Source organism: Panthera pardus, unplaced genomic scaffold (assembly GCF_024362965.1).
Source record: "Panthera pardus isolate Hobbes unplaced genomic scaffold, ASM2436296v1 HiC_scaffold_11, whole genome shotgun sequence".
NCBI lineage: Eukaryota > Metazoa > Chordata > Mammalia > Carnivora > Felidae > Panthera > Panthera pardus.
The window spans coordinates 100,071,355-100,087,558 of NW_026526666.1; the positions used below are offsets into that span (position 1 = coordinate 100,071,355).

The window sequence follows — 16,204 nt, forward strand, 5'->3', positions numbered from 1 at the left end:
AACAGGCCCCAGCTCTGGGACCAGTCCCCTTTCCTGCCTTCTGAGAGGCAAACGCAGATGTCCAGGCCTTTCAGGGCCTAAAGTTGTCACAGGAGTGTCAGGGCCTGGAATGGCCCAGCGAGTCCCTAGTGAGTCTCCACGCATTGGGAGGACCCAGACCTTGTCCCCCTGGGGGAGAAATAAAGCTGCAGCAGGTGTGGCCGTGTGTTGACCTACCGGGCTGGAACAAGAGAGGCCGAGGACAGAGACGGCCCGCGGCCATCGCCACCACCCCTGGGCTGTGGCTCTTTCACTCTCTCTGCAGGGTTCTCGTTCACAAAGCTTGTACACACAGGGGCGCCTGGGCGGCTCAGTCGGTTAAGCGTCCGACTCCCGGTTTCGGCTCAGGTCACGATCTCACGGTTTCACGAGTTCGAGCCCTGCATGGGGCTCTGTAGCTGGCAGCACGGAACCTGCTTGGGATTCTCTCTCCCCTGCTCTCTAGGCCCCTCCCGCACTCACACTGTCTCTGTCTCTCTCAGGATAAATTAATCAATTAAAAACAAAAAGCACAGGACACGGGGTCCCCAAGACTACTCAAGACCGTCGCGAGCCAGCTCTCAAGACAAATTCCTCGTTTGCACCCCTCCCGCCCCACCAGCCTCTGATTGCCCAAGTAACATACTGTCCCCACTGTCCTCAGTCCCTGCTTCTTCCCCAAGATCAAAGACATGCCTGGAGCAAGGGTGAGCAGGACTCCAGGGTGACCTGGGGCGGGGGGGGGGGAAGGGGGGGGCAGGGATCTGTGTTTTTGGTGGGTGGGGTGTTGCCCTTGTAACGGGCACAAATACAGCAGCAGGATGGCTCTCTGAACCAGGAGCAAGAATGCACGCGTACCTAGAAACACGCGTGTGTGCGCACGCGCACTTCAGTGGAAGCAAAGTAAAATATGTCCAAAGGAGCTCTGACCGTTGGACTGTCCCTCTTGCCGGTTCCGGGGAGTCGACAAGTCATTCTGGGTTGGGAGCTCCTGGCGACACTTTTTTCGACAGGTAAAATCAGATTAAAGATCAAACAGGGTCAGAGGAGAAAACTAACCGCCAAAGGGTGGGTTGGAAAGCCCGCGAGGGAAAGGGCCCCCTTCACACAACGGGCAGAGAGCGCGCAAGTCCCAACACAGAGCTGCACCTCCTGTGGGGTCACGTTCTCGAGCCGCGGCTGGCACGGGGCCCCGTGTGGTGCAAGTCACTGGAGGGGGTTCAGGAAAGGCCGCGTGGACGGCTTTCTCACCTGGAACAGCAGGCGAGGCGCCCACCCCACCACGTCTCCCTTGTCGGGGACCTCGACCTCGTGGTCAAGTTCGCCCACGCTGATGAGCGGCTGTGGCGCCGTCCCTGAGACCGAGGGTGCTCCTGGGGCCTCAGTCTTCACGCTCCACTTCCCTCTGCTCAGCCGGGGCCCTCCTCCCACTCACCAACCTGGCACAGCACTGGCCCCAGTATGCTGCGGGAGGGGGGGGGGGAGGACCCGCCCCCAACATCAAAGCCAAGCACATGGTTCTGTCTGGTGCACTGGAGGGCTGCCTGGGGGCGTCAGAGAGGAGCAGGCAGTGGGAGGGAAGCAGGAATCACAGCCAAGGGGCAGGGACACTGGCCCTGTAAACTGCCTCGTCTTTCCCAGAAGAGGGACACAGAGGGGCGTGAGCAAACACACCTCAGAAGCTTTACGACTCTGCATACTTACTTAACAATCGCCTGCACTGAGATTAAAGGCTCTGGGGCCAGAGGTGGGGGTTGGGGGTGGGGCACAGAGGGCGAGTGCCTGCTGTCAGGCCAGATGTCACCGAGCCCTATGGTTTGACTTGGGGAGACCCCTTTCCCTCTCCTGAACAACCCCCCTCCCCCCCGCAACTCTCTCCCACTAATGCTACGCACACATCATCTTCGATGGGTCAAAAGCCAGCTCATCCACTGCAAAAGGGGACGCCTCTCAGACCCTCTAAGGGGCAAAAGCATCCCACTTCAGGGAGCCATGCGGGATGCACAGGGTTTAAAAGCTTGAGGTGGCCTAGAGAGAATGTGGGGGAAAGCCACCCACGCACAGGTATGGGGGTGCGTCCGCAACACGCACCTGGGCACGTGGGGCCACGTGGCGGCCACCATCCAGACGTATGACACCCAGCAATCACCCGCCAGCTGCTCTCCCAGGATCTTGCCTACGGAACCCGAGAGCCCTGCACGGGGACACGGGGACAGAGACGCTCACGGCCCTACGACGCCCCCCGGCCTTGGAGAGGAGCAGACAGCCCCTCGGACGGCTGACTTCTACAAAACCTCGCGTGACGCTGTTCCATGGAGAACAAGATGCAGGACGGGATCCTATTTCTGTAAGAACGGAATTTAAGAAGATTCTATCTGCACATGTTTATCTGTGGGCAGGCACAGAGAAAGGTCTAAAATGAATAAACACCAAAGCTTTCACAACGGTTAGCCCTGGAGGGGGGCGGGGTGGAAGGAACTGCATTCACCGTGAACACTTTTTGAACTGAGTTTTTTTTTGTGTGTGTGATTCACGTATTACTTGGGTAACGGAATGATTTTTAAGCACACGGAAACGAATAAAGGCTGGCAAAGAATACTGGCTTTACACTTCCACAGATGAGTTGTTTCCCAAAGTAGCTCCTGAAGGCCCTCCACGTGTGTGTCACTTCTTCTAAGGCGGGCACAGGATAAATGTTTAATTCAGCCGGGAAGACGCACAGGAAGGATCCAGAATCGGGAGGAGGGCGAGAATCACCGGGTACAGCCCAGGGGGCCGTCCCAAAGAGGGACGTTACTTCCACAGTGATTGCTCCCAGGATTTCCAGTGGCACGGTTTCTAACTCATAATTTGAAATTGCCCAGTAAAAATGGGGTGGCTCCTGTCTCCCCTGGACCCATACGAGCTCGCCTAAAACTCATCCTTTTGTTTTGTGGTTTGAGGAAAAGTCTGTTGAATGGGCGGAGGGACCGCTCTGATGGAGACACATCCGAGGTGACCGGTGACAAATGGATGGGGTGGGGGAGGAGGGAGGGCACACACCCAGGAGGGCCGCCGGGGAGAAGAGTGGCAGTCACACACTCACCTCCTTTTAACTCAAGTCCCCCTCAGCTTGTCCGATTGACCCCAGAACAGTAAAACCATTGTTTTGTCCCAAGATGGGGAAAGAATGAAATGCAGGCTACGGAACAAGGTGACCCATTTATAAAGCCTCCTTTCACCTGAAGATCAAATAAACCCCCTCCCTCCGCCTCCCCACCTCACACATCGGTGTCTGCAGCCCAGAGTTTTGCAAGAGAAGCACGCCCTGAGCGGTCTGTGATTCTTTCAGACAACTTTGCAGCTTGTTGACTTGCTGTCCGGCTCTGCCTGTCAGTTAGGGTTTCACGCTCCCGTGAGCCAGGACTCGGGGACACGCTTTGGTGGTGAGCGCGCTCGGGGCGTGCTCCGTGCGAGCCTGGCCACGGAGCCCCTGGCAGAGGTGTTCCCACCAGCAGGATAAGGCCGCGCAGCAACGGTCCCCCGCACCCCCCACCCCCCCCATTCCACCTGCCCCTTTGAGGAGAGATTCCCCGGAACACCCAGGAGAGAGCTGTGTTCTTCTCAAGCGGGGATATAAAAGTGAAGTCTCTGCCCCTAGAACCAACAAAACGGATCGGTCCCTTCTGGAAAGTTCTGACGAGTGACTTTGGAGAGAAAAGCCCGCATGGTCCAGAGCTCTAGCCTCTGACCTCAAAAGACCAAGAATGCACCTGCTGTAAACACCTACGGAAGGACCCAAATTACTCACGGCACTTTCAGAAAGGGCTCACGTCAGTTGAACCCTGCCCCTGGGAAATCGGCACTACATTCATACAGAGACTGAAAATTAAAATAAAGAGCCACGGCTGCACCCAATCAAGGTTGTGATGGCAAGAGCCTGCACTCCGTTCAGATGAGAACCCCTGTTCTTGGAGGGACCTCGGTGACACACAATGGCCCACGGACACCTCGTCAGAAGTTTGCCGAGACAGCGGCCGAAGAGCCTTCGAGAGGCAGTGGGAACGGAGCCCGTAGTGGGGGCTGGGCACCCATCAGATGGCACCTGCCTGGTGCCCTCCACACAGGGAGCGGGAAGCCGGGCAGAGAGCTGGGCCACGGGGACAGCCCACGGGAGCCCAGGGGAAAGGCTGTCGGTGGATGAACCACCTCAAAAACTCCAAGCATAAACTCCCTGAGTCCAGAGCAGCGGTCGAGGTCCCAAAAACTTTCTCCGGGAAGAAGAGGCTGTTCTCCTGGATGATGCTCACAGGAGTGCTCCTCCAAGTGGGGTCCCCCGACCCCTTCATCACCTGCCGGGAGAAGCGAACGCCTGGCCTCCCATCCCCGACCCACTGAATCAGGGGCTGCGGTCCAGCGGTCTGCATTTTAAGGAGCCCCCAGCAACATCAGGACACTGCTGGTTCAAAGGAATGACAGCTCAACGTTTTAGAACCTCAAATCCATGTGAAAGAAGAACCACCAGGCTGAGATTCACAACAAGGGTTTTTAAAAACCGCATGTTCAGTCTTGATGTGAGATCTTTTAAATGTTACACATGCTCATCAGAAATCTCAATCCAGAGGGGCGCCCGGGTGGCCCCGTCAGTTAAGCGACCGGCTCTTGGTTTCAGCTCAGGCCGTGATCTCGCGGTTTTGCGAGCCCCGCGTTGGGCTGGCTCCACGCTTGACGGCGTGGAGCCCGCTTGGGATTCTCTCTCTCTCCCTCTCTCTCTCTGCCCCTTCCCTGCTCCTGCTCTCTGTCTCAAAACAAACAAACAAACAATAGAAATCTCAATCCAGAAATGTATAAAGTATAAATTAAAGGGTCCCCCTCCCACTGGGGACGGTCCACTTTGAGCAAAGGATCACCCCCAAATACTACTCACCAGTTTGCTTTTTCCAAGTCATAAGAGACTAGTCCCGGTGCCGATTTCGTGTGGTAGGAGCCGCATAATATCCCATTATGGGAATTTCTGTCACTTGCCTTTAGAGATGAATGTGTGAAGGTCACGCGTGGGGTGAGGGGTTCTCCCTAGCGGGGTGGCCTTGAGCAGCTTCCTCTCATTAGTCTGTGGCCACTCGTCTCTCAATACGCTCCAAATCTTGGACTTCAGAGCCCCCACCCTACGGTCCACTTCTAGTAGAAGAGTCTACGGCCATACCACCCTGACCGCGCCCGATCTCGTCTGTCCATTTTTAGTAGGACAAAAGCGGAGGTCACGGGAACCTCCCACCAGGCTTCCTGGTCTTTGAACTGGCCACAGTGGCGGCAAGGTGCCCAGGTTCCCGCACAGCTAGTTGGACTGAAGGCTTGTCACCCGGACCTTGAATGGACCACAGCCAAGGAACTTGGAAAGGATTCTAAAAGGAATCAGGCCTTGTGTGCAACCTAATCACCATTCCTCGTGTGCGATTTCACGGAACTGAACAGGATGCTGAGGGAGAGGTAAAGCCCCACGCCTCGCAGGCCGGTCGAGAAAAGGACTTAACCCTACTTCTAAAGCCACAATAGCTCACAGACCTCCTCCTCCTGTCCTGTCAACCTGGAAAGTCCTGGACGCTGGGCCGCCAGCCCGATGGGAGGGCCACCTCAGCAAGTCCGAAGGTAGCAAATCACTCAATCCTAAATTCCCAGGCAAGCAGAAGGGTCCAGTTGCCAGGTCCCCATGGCACCAGCTTGTCACCGGGGGGTACGGCGAGGAGGCAGGAAATGGCCTCCCCAGCTGCGGCTTCTCCTTCTTTTTTTTTAATGCTTTTATTTATTTTTTGAATTGTACTCTTTAAAAATGTTATATTATGTGAATTTCACCTCGACAAACAGAAAACAAACACAAACAAAAAAATTTCACCTCGACAAACAAAAAACCATAAATGGATGAAAAATGTCCACGTGTCCAAAACTCACAGGCAGGAGGTGGGTGTGGAAAGGGCTGCAGAACGGAGGGGGGCCCGGAGCTCGAAGAGGTCTAGGGTCACACACAGGGACCCGGCCAACGACGTGCCTCTGTGGGGAGTAAGGAGCCTTCTAGAACTGGGCCACGGCCGCGCAGTTCTCCACTCTCCACCCCACCCCCCCTTTCTTTCCTCCAAAAGAGAAAGCGTAGATGGAGTTTCTCTGGAGGGATCTGGAGTGCGCACCTGCACCTCTGTGCCTGCTCCCTCTGTCGATGACTCTGGTGCCTGCGACCGCACCGCTTTGGCCCTGGGCTTCGGCCCCGGGCTGACGCACGGTGTAACTGGACCTGTCGCCACATGACAACCTGTTCCGATGGGCTGTTTCTGAGTTCTCGTGAGGATTACTGCTCACAGATCTGGAGAGATCTGGGCCTCCCGCGTCGGTCACCACCACCTCCCCCCGACCCTCTCTGGCCAGACGCCCTCTCGTAAAACCCGGCAAGTTGGCCAAGCGCTCAAGGCCTGTGTGCATCTAGTAGGTGTCTAAAAAAAAAAATCGGGGTCGCAGGCTCGCCCCATCCCACCAGCACCTGCTGAACCCTGAGGGGCGTGGCATGGGCTTCCCAAGACCCCGTCTTTGTCCCTCAGTCCCTGAGTTTCCCAAGCAGGTGGACAATTCAAGAGCACGGTCTGCGCACGGTCGGCGTTCAGGGAAGTCGGGGGCAGTGCTCCACCTCGGCTGCCAGAGCGCGTCTTCCCCGGGGGGAAACTGGCAAGAAAGTCAGCAAGACAGTCACCTGCAGAAGTGATCCACCCCGAGAGGTGGTCTGTACGTGTTCAGCTGACAAACACTTGGAAGACACCCAAGTCCCAATAAGGTGCCTTAGGGTTGGAATGCGTTCCAAAAATATTAGGTGCCTCCTGTATACACACAGGTAGAAATCACTGGGGGAGACAGGGAGCAATCATTTGAACAGTTAATGCAAACTTCAGGGGAAGAAATTTTTTAAAGTTTCTTTCTTTATTCTTGAGAGAGAGAGAGAGAGAGAGAGAGCGCATGAGTATGTGAGCAGGGGAGGGGCAGCGAGAGAGGGAAAGAGAGAATCCCAAGCTGTGAGCACAGAGCCCGATGTGGGGCTTGAACCTGCGAACCGTGAGATCGGGACCCGAGCTGAAATCAAGAGTTGGAGGCTTAACCAATTGAGCCACCCAGGCGCCCCTTCAAGGGCAGAAATTTGTATCTGTTGTGTTCCCTGTGGCAGCCCCAATGCCTAGCACAGTGCCTGCAACACAGTAGGTGCTCAATAAAAAGTGTTAAATGACTCTATCTCTAATACAGGGCCAAGTAACAAGTGTCAAAGAAAAAACAGGCAGAGTAGTGAGGACAGAGAAAATGATGGGAACGGGTGGGAAGGGAAGGCTTCTCTGATACCACAATGTATGGACAGAGACCGAGATAAATGGAGGGAAAAAAGCACGAGCCTACTCAAGAGGAAGAGCGTTCTGGGCAGAGGGAACAGGATGTGCAAAGGCCCTGAGGTGGCAGCATGCTTGTCGTGCTGGGAGAATAACAGAGGAGCCATGCAGAGGGGCAGGCACACCGGCCTTGCGGGCCACACTAAGGACTCTGGATTCTGTCTCCAGTGTGATGAGAAACGGGCATAGGGCTTTGAGCGGGGGGAGGACACAGTCTGACATCTGTCCTAACGGGATCCTTTTAGGCGGCTGTGTTGAGAAGAGGCTGTTGGCAGCCAGCGTGGAAGCCGGGAGACCAGCTGAGGTTGCAGCTTGAACCTGAGGGTGGCCGTAGCGGGAAGATCCAGAATGTAACCCGGACAAACTATAGCCCAATAGGCGATATTAGGCGTGAGGACACAGACCCAGAGCCTGGGAAGACGGTGGCCTAATCTGTGAACCCAAGGACTCCAGCTCTTACACGCCCTATGGTGACAGCAGGGATATCGGGTTACAAAACAGGAGGGCCACTCGACCGGTTTTCCTGAGCTCTGGTTCTGGGCTTCCCACGTGTCACTTTTAGAGGCGAACACAAATCTTTTGCACACTTGGCTGTCTTACTCCTTACTGTATGTGAACGTATCACCTTAGGTTTATACCTCAGTCTCCTGTGAGTTTGGTAAAGATCTCTAAACTGTGTCGAAATTGGGATGCCGGGGGAAATAATCCGGTTCCCGAATCTACAAGATGTGGGTAGACCATAATGACCCCGAGGGCTCAGCTGGCCCCCTTGGGATCCTTATCGGAGCAGCCGGCTGCCTCTACCTAAGACTTCCTGGGACTGAAAGGGGGTCAGTCAAGGGTAACTTGTTTACCAAGTGCCTGCAAACACGGAGAAGACACACGAAGTCTGGAGTTGGACCACTTGGGCTTAAGCTTCAGCTCCACAAGCTGGGCGACCTTGGGCAAGTTGTCTAACCTCTCTGAGCCTCAGGTGCTTCTCCACTGGAATGGGGGTGGGGGTGGGGGGGGGTGACTGCCTGACATCATAGGTTTGCTTTGAGGATTAAGTGAGAAGCCCACAGAAAGCCCAGCCCTTCATACAGACCCACGCTGGTGATGCATCTGTAATTTAGTGGTTTGAGGAGAAGGCAGGAAGGAAGGGAAGCTGGGAGGGTTTCTTGAGAAGGCGTCTCTAGTGGAGGACCAGCTAGAAGAATGGTCGCTTCGGGGTGTCCGTGACTCAGCCAGGTGGCCGCCTCTCGTCATCTCAGGCTCATCCCTGACGACAGAGAGGCCCCCTCGGGAAGCCCGCAGGTGCTGGTGCCACAGGCAGGCAGTGGTCTTGCCCGCCTCTACCGGATGCTCCCTGGTGCCTCCCCCACGTCCCCCGCTGTGCCTGCTGCAGGATGCGGTGGCAGCTGTGGCGGTGGGCCCGTGGTGTCCCGAGTCTGCTGTGGCCTGGGCTCTACTGAGGCCAGGTGGCAGGGACACACACATCTGGAGAAGTTTCTCGGGAAAGCAACTGGATTTGGGCTGGGTCTATCCCACCTATCACATCTGAGAACACAAAAGGAAGGAAGGGGAAGTGGGGAAAAGGGAAATTGGCCCAATATCCATTTAATGGGCTAGTCCCGGATGGCCATCAGGGCAGAGGGAGGAAGAAGCCAGAATGAATGAATGCGCTCGCTTCTCCAGCAAACTTTGGAAACGTCGGCAGGCGCGGGAACGGCCACTGGAGCTGGGCCAGGTCCCCCTCCACCCCCCCCCCCCCGGCCCCCTCCCCCGGGTCCTAGGTACACGTGAGGGCCGTGAACGCACGCGGCACCTGCTCGCCTCGGCCACATCAGACAGATCGCGTTTGGAAAGGTGTTTCCTCCGCACGCTGGACTTGCCATGAAATACAACCACCAGCAGGTGACCTTCACGGGGAAATGGGGCCACCCCAGGGCAAGCGGCCCCCGCTCCTCACGGTCACGGCCGTGGGCCGTGCAGACCTAGATGCGGGGACCCCTCTACAGCCCCCCGGTGCAGCGGCGGGCCCCGGGACTGCCTTCCTGGCCGGGCAGCGAGTTTCCAGGTCCGGAGGAAGACCACAGCTCCTCTCCCGCCCGACACACCGAGTATTTCTAAGGCCGTCCCAAGTTTCCGTTCCCATATCAAGAGCGCCTCTTTTCTGCTGAGGCAGCGAGACCCGTCAGCGAAACGAGCTGCCGGGACCCACGTTTTCGTAACACAACGCCTTCCCTTGCAACGCACCAGGGTGAATCACTGAGGGTTAATACTATCGGCAGCTGGGCTGGTGGAAGGAATCCGCGCAGAAGCCGGATGGCGCGGCCCCCACCCAGATACCCCACCTCTCTTGATTGACAGCACCCCTTTCCAGGCCCCCCAGTGGAAAGGCGGACGTGACTGCGGTTCTGCACGCGCAACAATCCGACTCCTTCCTTGAGAACAGTCCCTTTAGGGGCCAGGGGACGGTCACCCTGTGCCCCGCATCTAGGCATGCCTGGAGCTGGTGGAAAATGCAGAGTCTGGGCCCTTCCCGGCCGATCTGGGCCCAGGGGGGTGGGGACCGTGGAGCGGGCCCTCCCCAAGGCAGAAAGAAGCCTGGAGGGAACACGCATCAGAAAGAAGGAAAACAGAGGGGCGCCCAGCCCTCTCCAGCAAGCAGTCCTGAAACATAACTGGCCCCGAACGAACCAAATCTAGAAGCTGACAAGTTTAGCAGAAGTAATGCGCAGAGCCCGTCAGGGCCTCATCCTCTTGCCAGACCCCCCGGAACAGGGGGGGACTCAGAACGGGCCGTAGATTCCCTGGCCCACAGCTTCCAGAAGCCCCCGGCCACTCAGGGTCTGGGAAGACCATGGTTTTGGCAACAGCATTCCAGACCTCTCCTCCTCTCGCAGCTCATCAGGGGCTCCCTTCTGCCCACCCTCCAAGCCCTCCTCAGCTCTCCCTTCTTCTCCAAATACCCTCCATTCGCCGGCTAGCCACGCCAGCCTCGCCACTCTCTGGGAGCCTCACGCGCTCTCGCGGCCACACCTGCTGTAGCACCGACCCTTTCACTGCAAACAACCCCACCTGCTGGAATCCCGTCCATCTGTCTGTCCCGGCACCCGTCTCCCGCAAAAACCTCCCCCAGAATCACCTCGGGACGCGGGTCCTGCCAGAACCTAGAATGCAGGTCCCTTGTGGCCCCAAGTAGCATCCTGGCTGAGGCCCACAACCTTGCCCGAGACCCGCCCCTCACGGCCGGCCAGCAAGTGGCCTCACCGTCTTCCGGACACCTACCGCCGGATCCGGAGTTCTGGAATGTTTCGGGCCAGTGCCTGGGGAAAGCGCCAGGAGAGAAGTCCACGGGCTCTCGGGCTGGGGGCAGATCTGAGGAGGGGAGGCTGCCTCCCTGCCAGTGGCCGGGCCTGCGGGTCCCCCAGGCCTCCTCTGCTGGGGCTAGATCAGCCCTGGCCTGAGCGAGCTCCGCCGTCACCAAGGGGAAGCGGCCCTTGGTTACCACTGGCCGGGAGAACACAGAAGGCAAAACAAACAGTGGGGCCCGCTCCTCCACGGACTCACTCCTCGCTGCTGGGAACGATTACAAGGTAACAGGCCAGTTTTTAAAAGCCCTCCAGAAGGGAGGCTGCGGCCCAATGGGAGGCCACTCTCTAACCCGTTCCCTTCCTCCTGCCGCCGCTGCACCCTCCCCAGGACCCAGGGGCCCTCCGTCCACCCACTCAGGGAAGCCCAGGGCAGCCAGGCTGCAAGTCGCAGAGGAAGCCGGGGGGAGGCAGAGTCTCAGGCAGACACGGCAGCTACTTCGGCAGCCACGAAGCCAAGGTCTCAAAACGACAGGTGGGCCCACGTTGGCAGGTGTGGAGGTGACTTCCCCGAGGACCCCGGCCGGGCCTGCAGGGGCAGGCTCACAATAGCACTGTTCCCTCAGCCCCCTTCCCAGTGCCACCCCCCCCCTCCGGCAATGACCAGCCCTCTTGTCCCCAAACAGGTTGCCATGAAATTAACAGAAATTCACCAGCTTAAGTTGCCATCAAATTAATAGAAACTCACCAGCTTATTGGGCTCACCAGCCGGGGCTGGCAGGGCGATGGGCTGGGCCTGCACCCGGGCCACAGCCAGCCCCCCAGGGCTCTATCCTCAGGCCCAAGCCTGGGCGCTGACCCCCTGTCTGCCTCCAGCCAGAGCGGACCTGGCAGCCAGGTCTCCCCCATGCGGAGGCAGCTCACAGCCGGGGCCTGGGCTGCGTCCCAGGTCCCCATGAGGGAGACTCCAGTGGAAACCGGGAAGGGTTAGAGCCGAGTGGCACTCCTTGCCCCCAGGTGGCGGCGGGGGTTGGGACACGTGCAAAGCGTGCAAGGAGAGGTTTTCTGGCTGGCTGCCGCACCCCCACCCCGGCCCCCGGGGATTTACGCCTGAACCTTTAATACCTTCCCGCATTGATTCAAGCCCTGCTTTCTCTTCCCTGCCTCCACACTGGGCAGGTGGGAGCGTCCCGCAGTGTCCCCCTCAAGGGACAGACTGCTAACTCTGGACAGGGAACGTGGTGGCAGCAGGTCGAAATCCCCAACAGAAGGAAAAGCCACCACATTGCCTGTGTTTCCCTCGGGAATTACCCCATCAGGCACGTGGGTCAGGTTTTCCCCGTCTTAGAGAAGTCATGTTGATCGCCGGCTAGAAGAGCCCACCGTGGCTCAGGAGCCTCCTGGCGACAGAGAGAGAGACAGAGAGACAGAGAGACAGTCAGAGACACAGAGAGAGACAGAAACACAAAGAAACAGCGAGACAGAAACAGACACAGAGAGACAGAGATAAACACACAAAGACACAGAAACAGACACACAGACAGACAGAGGGACAGACACACAGAGAGATAAAGAGAGATAGAGACACAGAGACTGAGACACAGACAGAGAGACACACAGAGAGACAGGAAGCACAAGGAACAGGAGGTGGGAGGGTGCAGGCCCCGAACCCTCCACAAATGTCCACTCGGGGCCCCAAGAGGCCAGAGTGTCCTCATCAGGAGGGCAGGGCCGAGGATGGGAGTGGGGGACCCTTCCCCAAGCCAGGCAGGAGGGTCAGAACTCACAACCAGAGGGGAGAAGGGTCGCAGAGAGCTGGGGAGCCCCTCCGCCCACCCCCAGCGTCGCCCTGCTCTCACCCCCACAAAGAGGGGTTTCTGTCCCCAAACCGGCAAAGCGTTGAAGTTAAAACGAGTCAACGAGCTCAGTGACCAGGCAGGCCAGGGGCTCCAGGGCCAGAGAGGGGTTACCTGGGCAGGTGCAAGGTTCCCGCCTGGGTCGTGCTCTGGGCAGGGGCACCGGTGGCAGTCGCACCTTGAGGGGTCCCCTCCCTCCTTTTAAAAGAACCCAGTACCTTCGGAGGTGAAGCCCTGGCTCGCCTGAGTATCAGGAGCCAAACTCCCGGCCCCCCTGTCCCCCCTGGCCAATCCCTGCTTGTCTTAGAGGGACCAGGGGCCAGCTTCTGCCCCCACCCTGTCCCTGTCACCGAGCTGTTCTTTCTGGGGGGTGGGGGGGGCTGAGCAGCGGGGATGAGTCTCAGACTCCCACTCTGACATGCTGGAAACTGAAAGGGAGCATTTCTAGGGCAGCCAGACAGAAACTACTAGAAAGTCCCCCTCGCCAACTCACTTGAGTTGACGGAGAAGTTTCTTCCAGACCTTCAGGTGTGGACTCTGTTCTGAGGGGGAAGTGAAGGGGCCAAGAATCCCTGGACTAAGACCCCAGACCCTCCTCGGAGCCCCCCTTTCCCTTCCTTCCTTGAGGACTCCCCGCCCGTTGTGATTACAACAGTGGGGACGTTTAGGGTGATAATTAGCAAGCATGTGCAGGAGACAGGGTCTGGAGCTGGATGGCCTTGAATGCCACTACACGGAGTCAGGACTCCGACACTGGGACCAGGTGACACATCAGAAAGTTCATCCAGGGGCGCCTGGGTGGCTCAGTCGGTTGGGCGTCCGACTTCAGCTCAGGTCACGATCTCACGTACCGTGAGTTCGAGCCCCGCGTCGGGCTCTGGGCTGATGGCTCAGAGCCTGGAGCCTGCTTCCAATTCTGTGTCTCCCTCTCTCTCTGCCCCTCCGCCGTTCATGCTCTGTCTCTCTCTGTCTCAAAAATAAATAAACGTTAAAAAAAAAAAAATTAAAAAAAAAAAAAGTTCATCCAGCCCCTGGCCTTCCAGAAAGCGCTCCAAATGGAAAGCTCATGAATGTCCCCTCTTTCCACGGAGCAGGTGAACTTGCTCTGCTTAATGAAAAGTGCCGTGAGGGGCAGTGGTTCTATAAACACAGCAACTGATGCCCCTTTCATGCCTCAAGCCTTGGGGACTGTGGCGGGGGAGGTGGCCTCCCGTGTGCCACTCCCCCAAACACTTCCTTGAATGCTGTAAGAAACACTCTTGCTTGCTTGCTTTTACTTTGGGGGGAGGTAGATTAAGAACCAGGAAGGAAGAATGAGAACATTCCTCTTAGGTAAACAAAGTTTGCAGTGGGTTAACAACGCAAGAAACACCACTTCCAACAACAGCATGAGAAAGCGTTGCGAATTTTTCACCCAGAGAAACACGAGCAATAAACACATACGGTCTGTCAGAGGGCTGAGAGAAACAGAGGCAAGAATGAATACACACGGAGAGGCCAACAGCTGCCCGCACATAGTGGGTCCTCAAACAACACTGGATGCTCACACGGCCTTCATTCACTGCGAGAGGTCGGTGGGGGGGCACTTGGGGGCACTTTGCACATATTCCTGAGTTAGGTGATGTCGTGATGATGGCCCACGTGATGTTCAGGTGGTCAAATCTTAACTCCAAAGATCATCTTCCAGCCGCTGACCCCAGAACCAGGGAACCACCGCCTTCTTTTAAAGCACAAAGACACCACAAAGACCATTCAATCGAAACGCTTTGTTTTGTAAAATGGGGCCTCCGCCGCGGGAGATAGTAAGGTGAATCCTCAAAAAATTAAACACGGAATTACCATTACCAGCAACTCCACTTCTGGGGATACACTCAAAAGAATTAAAAGCGGGGCCTTGAACAGATGTTTGCTCACCGACGTTCACAGCAGCGTCATTCGCAACAGCTAAACAGTAGAAGCCACCCAAGCGTCCGTGGACAAGGAGTGGATAAGCAAGCCACGGAGGACCCATGCAACAGAACAGTATTCCGCCCGAAAAAGGAAGGACATTCTGGGGCGCCTGGGTGGCTCAGTCGGTTAAATGTCCGGCTTCGGCTCAGGTCGTGATCTCGCGGTTCGTGCGTTCGAGCCCCGCGTTGGGCTCTGTGCTGATGCCTCGGAGCCTGGAGCCTGCTTCAGATTCTGAGTCTCCCACTCTCTCTCTCTCTCTCTCTCTCTCTCTCTCTCTGCCCCTCCCCAACTCGTGCTCTCTCTTCCTCTCTCAAAAACAAGTAAACGTTAAAAAAAAAAAAAAAGGTCTTTAATAAAAATAAAAAGGAAGGACCCTATGACGTGAGCTACGACATGGGTGAACCTTGAGGGCATGAAGTAAACCAGTCCCAAAAAGACAAGTGGTATACGATTCCACTTACAGGAGCTACCCAGAGTGGTCAAATTCCCAGACACAAAGCAGAATGCCAGGGGCCGCGGAAGGGGGAAGGGGAGTGAACGTTTCATGGGGGCAGAGTTTCAGTTTGGGAAGACGAGAAAGTTCTGGAGGTGGATGGCGGTGACCACAACCCAGCAATGTACGTGTGCTGAATGCCTCTGAACTGTACCCTTGAAAGTGGTAAAAACGATAAATTCTGTCCTGTGTCATGTGTATTTTACCATAATAGAAAATGCTTCGTTTTCTACGCCAATCAGGAAGAAAAACCTGAAGCCTAGAAAAATTAAGTGAGGGAAGAGGGGTCCCCGCTCCCCCGAGCTACCAGAACCAGTGATGAACGAGGCAGACGCCCTTGGCCAGCCATCCCTGTCCCCCCCACCCCGCCTCTCCCAGCCGACCGTGGCCAAGGTTGTCCACACACGGATCTGTTTTCCCAGGAGCCACGCGGGAGGGGGGATCAGCCCAAGCAGCGATAGAATGTCACCGCTGATTTGGCTAACGGGCTCCCTAGACCTCTTTGCCAACTTCCCTTCCTCTCGGTTAGAAGACCAGAAAGGGCTTGACTACGGGCAGGCCGCTTCCGGGCCCTGCGCACTCGGGGTGCTCACATGGGAGCCGGTGCTTCGCAAACCTGCCAGGGCGGCAGAACTGGCAGGAGATAAAAGTGGGCTTGAGAAAGGAGACAGCTTACGAAAGACCGAGCCCACAATGGCTAAGGGGCTGGGACAGGTTGCTGTCCAGGAAATGACTCGTGTCTCCCCTGGTCCCTCGGGGCCGCTCCGGGAACAGACACTGCAAGAGGAGACCAAGCTTCTCGAGCTTCTCACGGGAAGGCGGCTTCCGGCAGCTTCCCCCACGGGCTGGGAACCTGTGAGACACCTGAGGTGGCTGGCGGGACCCAGGAGGGCAGCTTGGTCCTCACTCCCTGCTGAAGAATACTGAAACCGAGCTGGAAGCCACAGGGCCCAGGGCGCCCCGGGGGCTCGCTGCCCTCTCCTGCCACCACCCACACTTCCCGTGGCCTCTGTCACCCTCCACACGCTCAAGCTGCAGAATCTAACAAGCTGAGGTCAGGCCCCAGCCACTTTAGGGAAAGTGCTCTTGTACGGCCAAGACCTCCTAATGAATAAACTGAATGGCCTAAAACAGCATCTTCTCAATCTCTCAATCATGTGTGAGAATACTGACCGCGTCCTTGACCTTGAAGCGTCAGTT

The 16,204-nt window shown here is 57.0% G+C and overlaps 1 protein-coding gene across 4 annotated transcripts in view; it reads right to left on the reverse strand.

The window, feature by feature from the left end:
- SPSB1 (splA/ryanodine receptor domain and SOCS box containing 1) overlaps positions 1 to 16,204 on the reverse strand; it is an 82,499-nt gene that overhangs the window by 16,765 nt on the left and 49,530 nt on the right. Inside the window, exon 1 of one of the 4 annotated variants that reach the window (XM_019461309.2) lies at positions 10,683 to 10,967. The exons of the other annotated variants lie outside the window; for them this stretch is intronic. The gene's annotated coding sequence lies outside the window, so the exon portion shown is untranslated. Of the gene's footprint in view, positions 1 to 10,682; positions 10,968 to 16,204 lie in introns of those variants that run through there. 4 annotated transcript variants of the gene reach the window in all.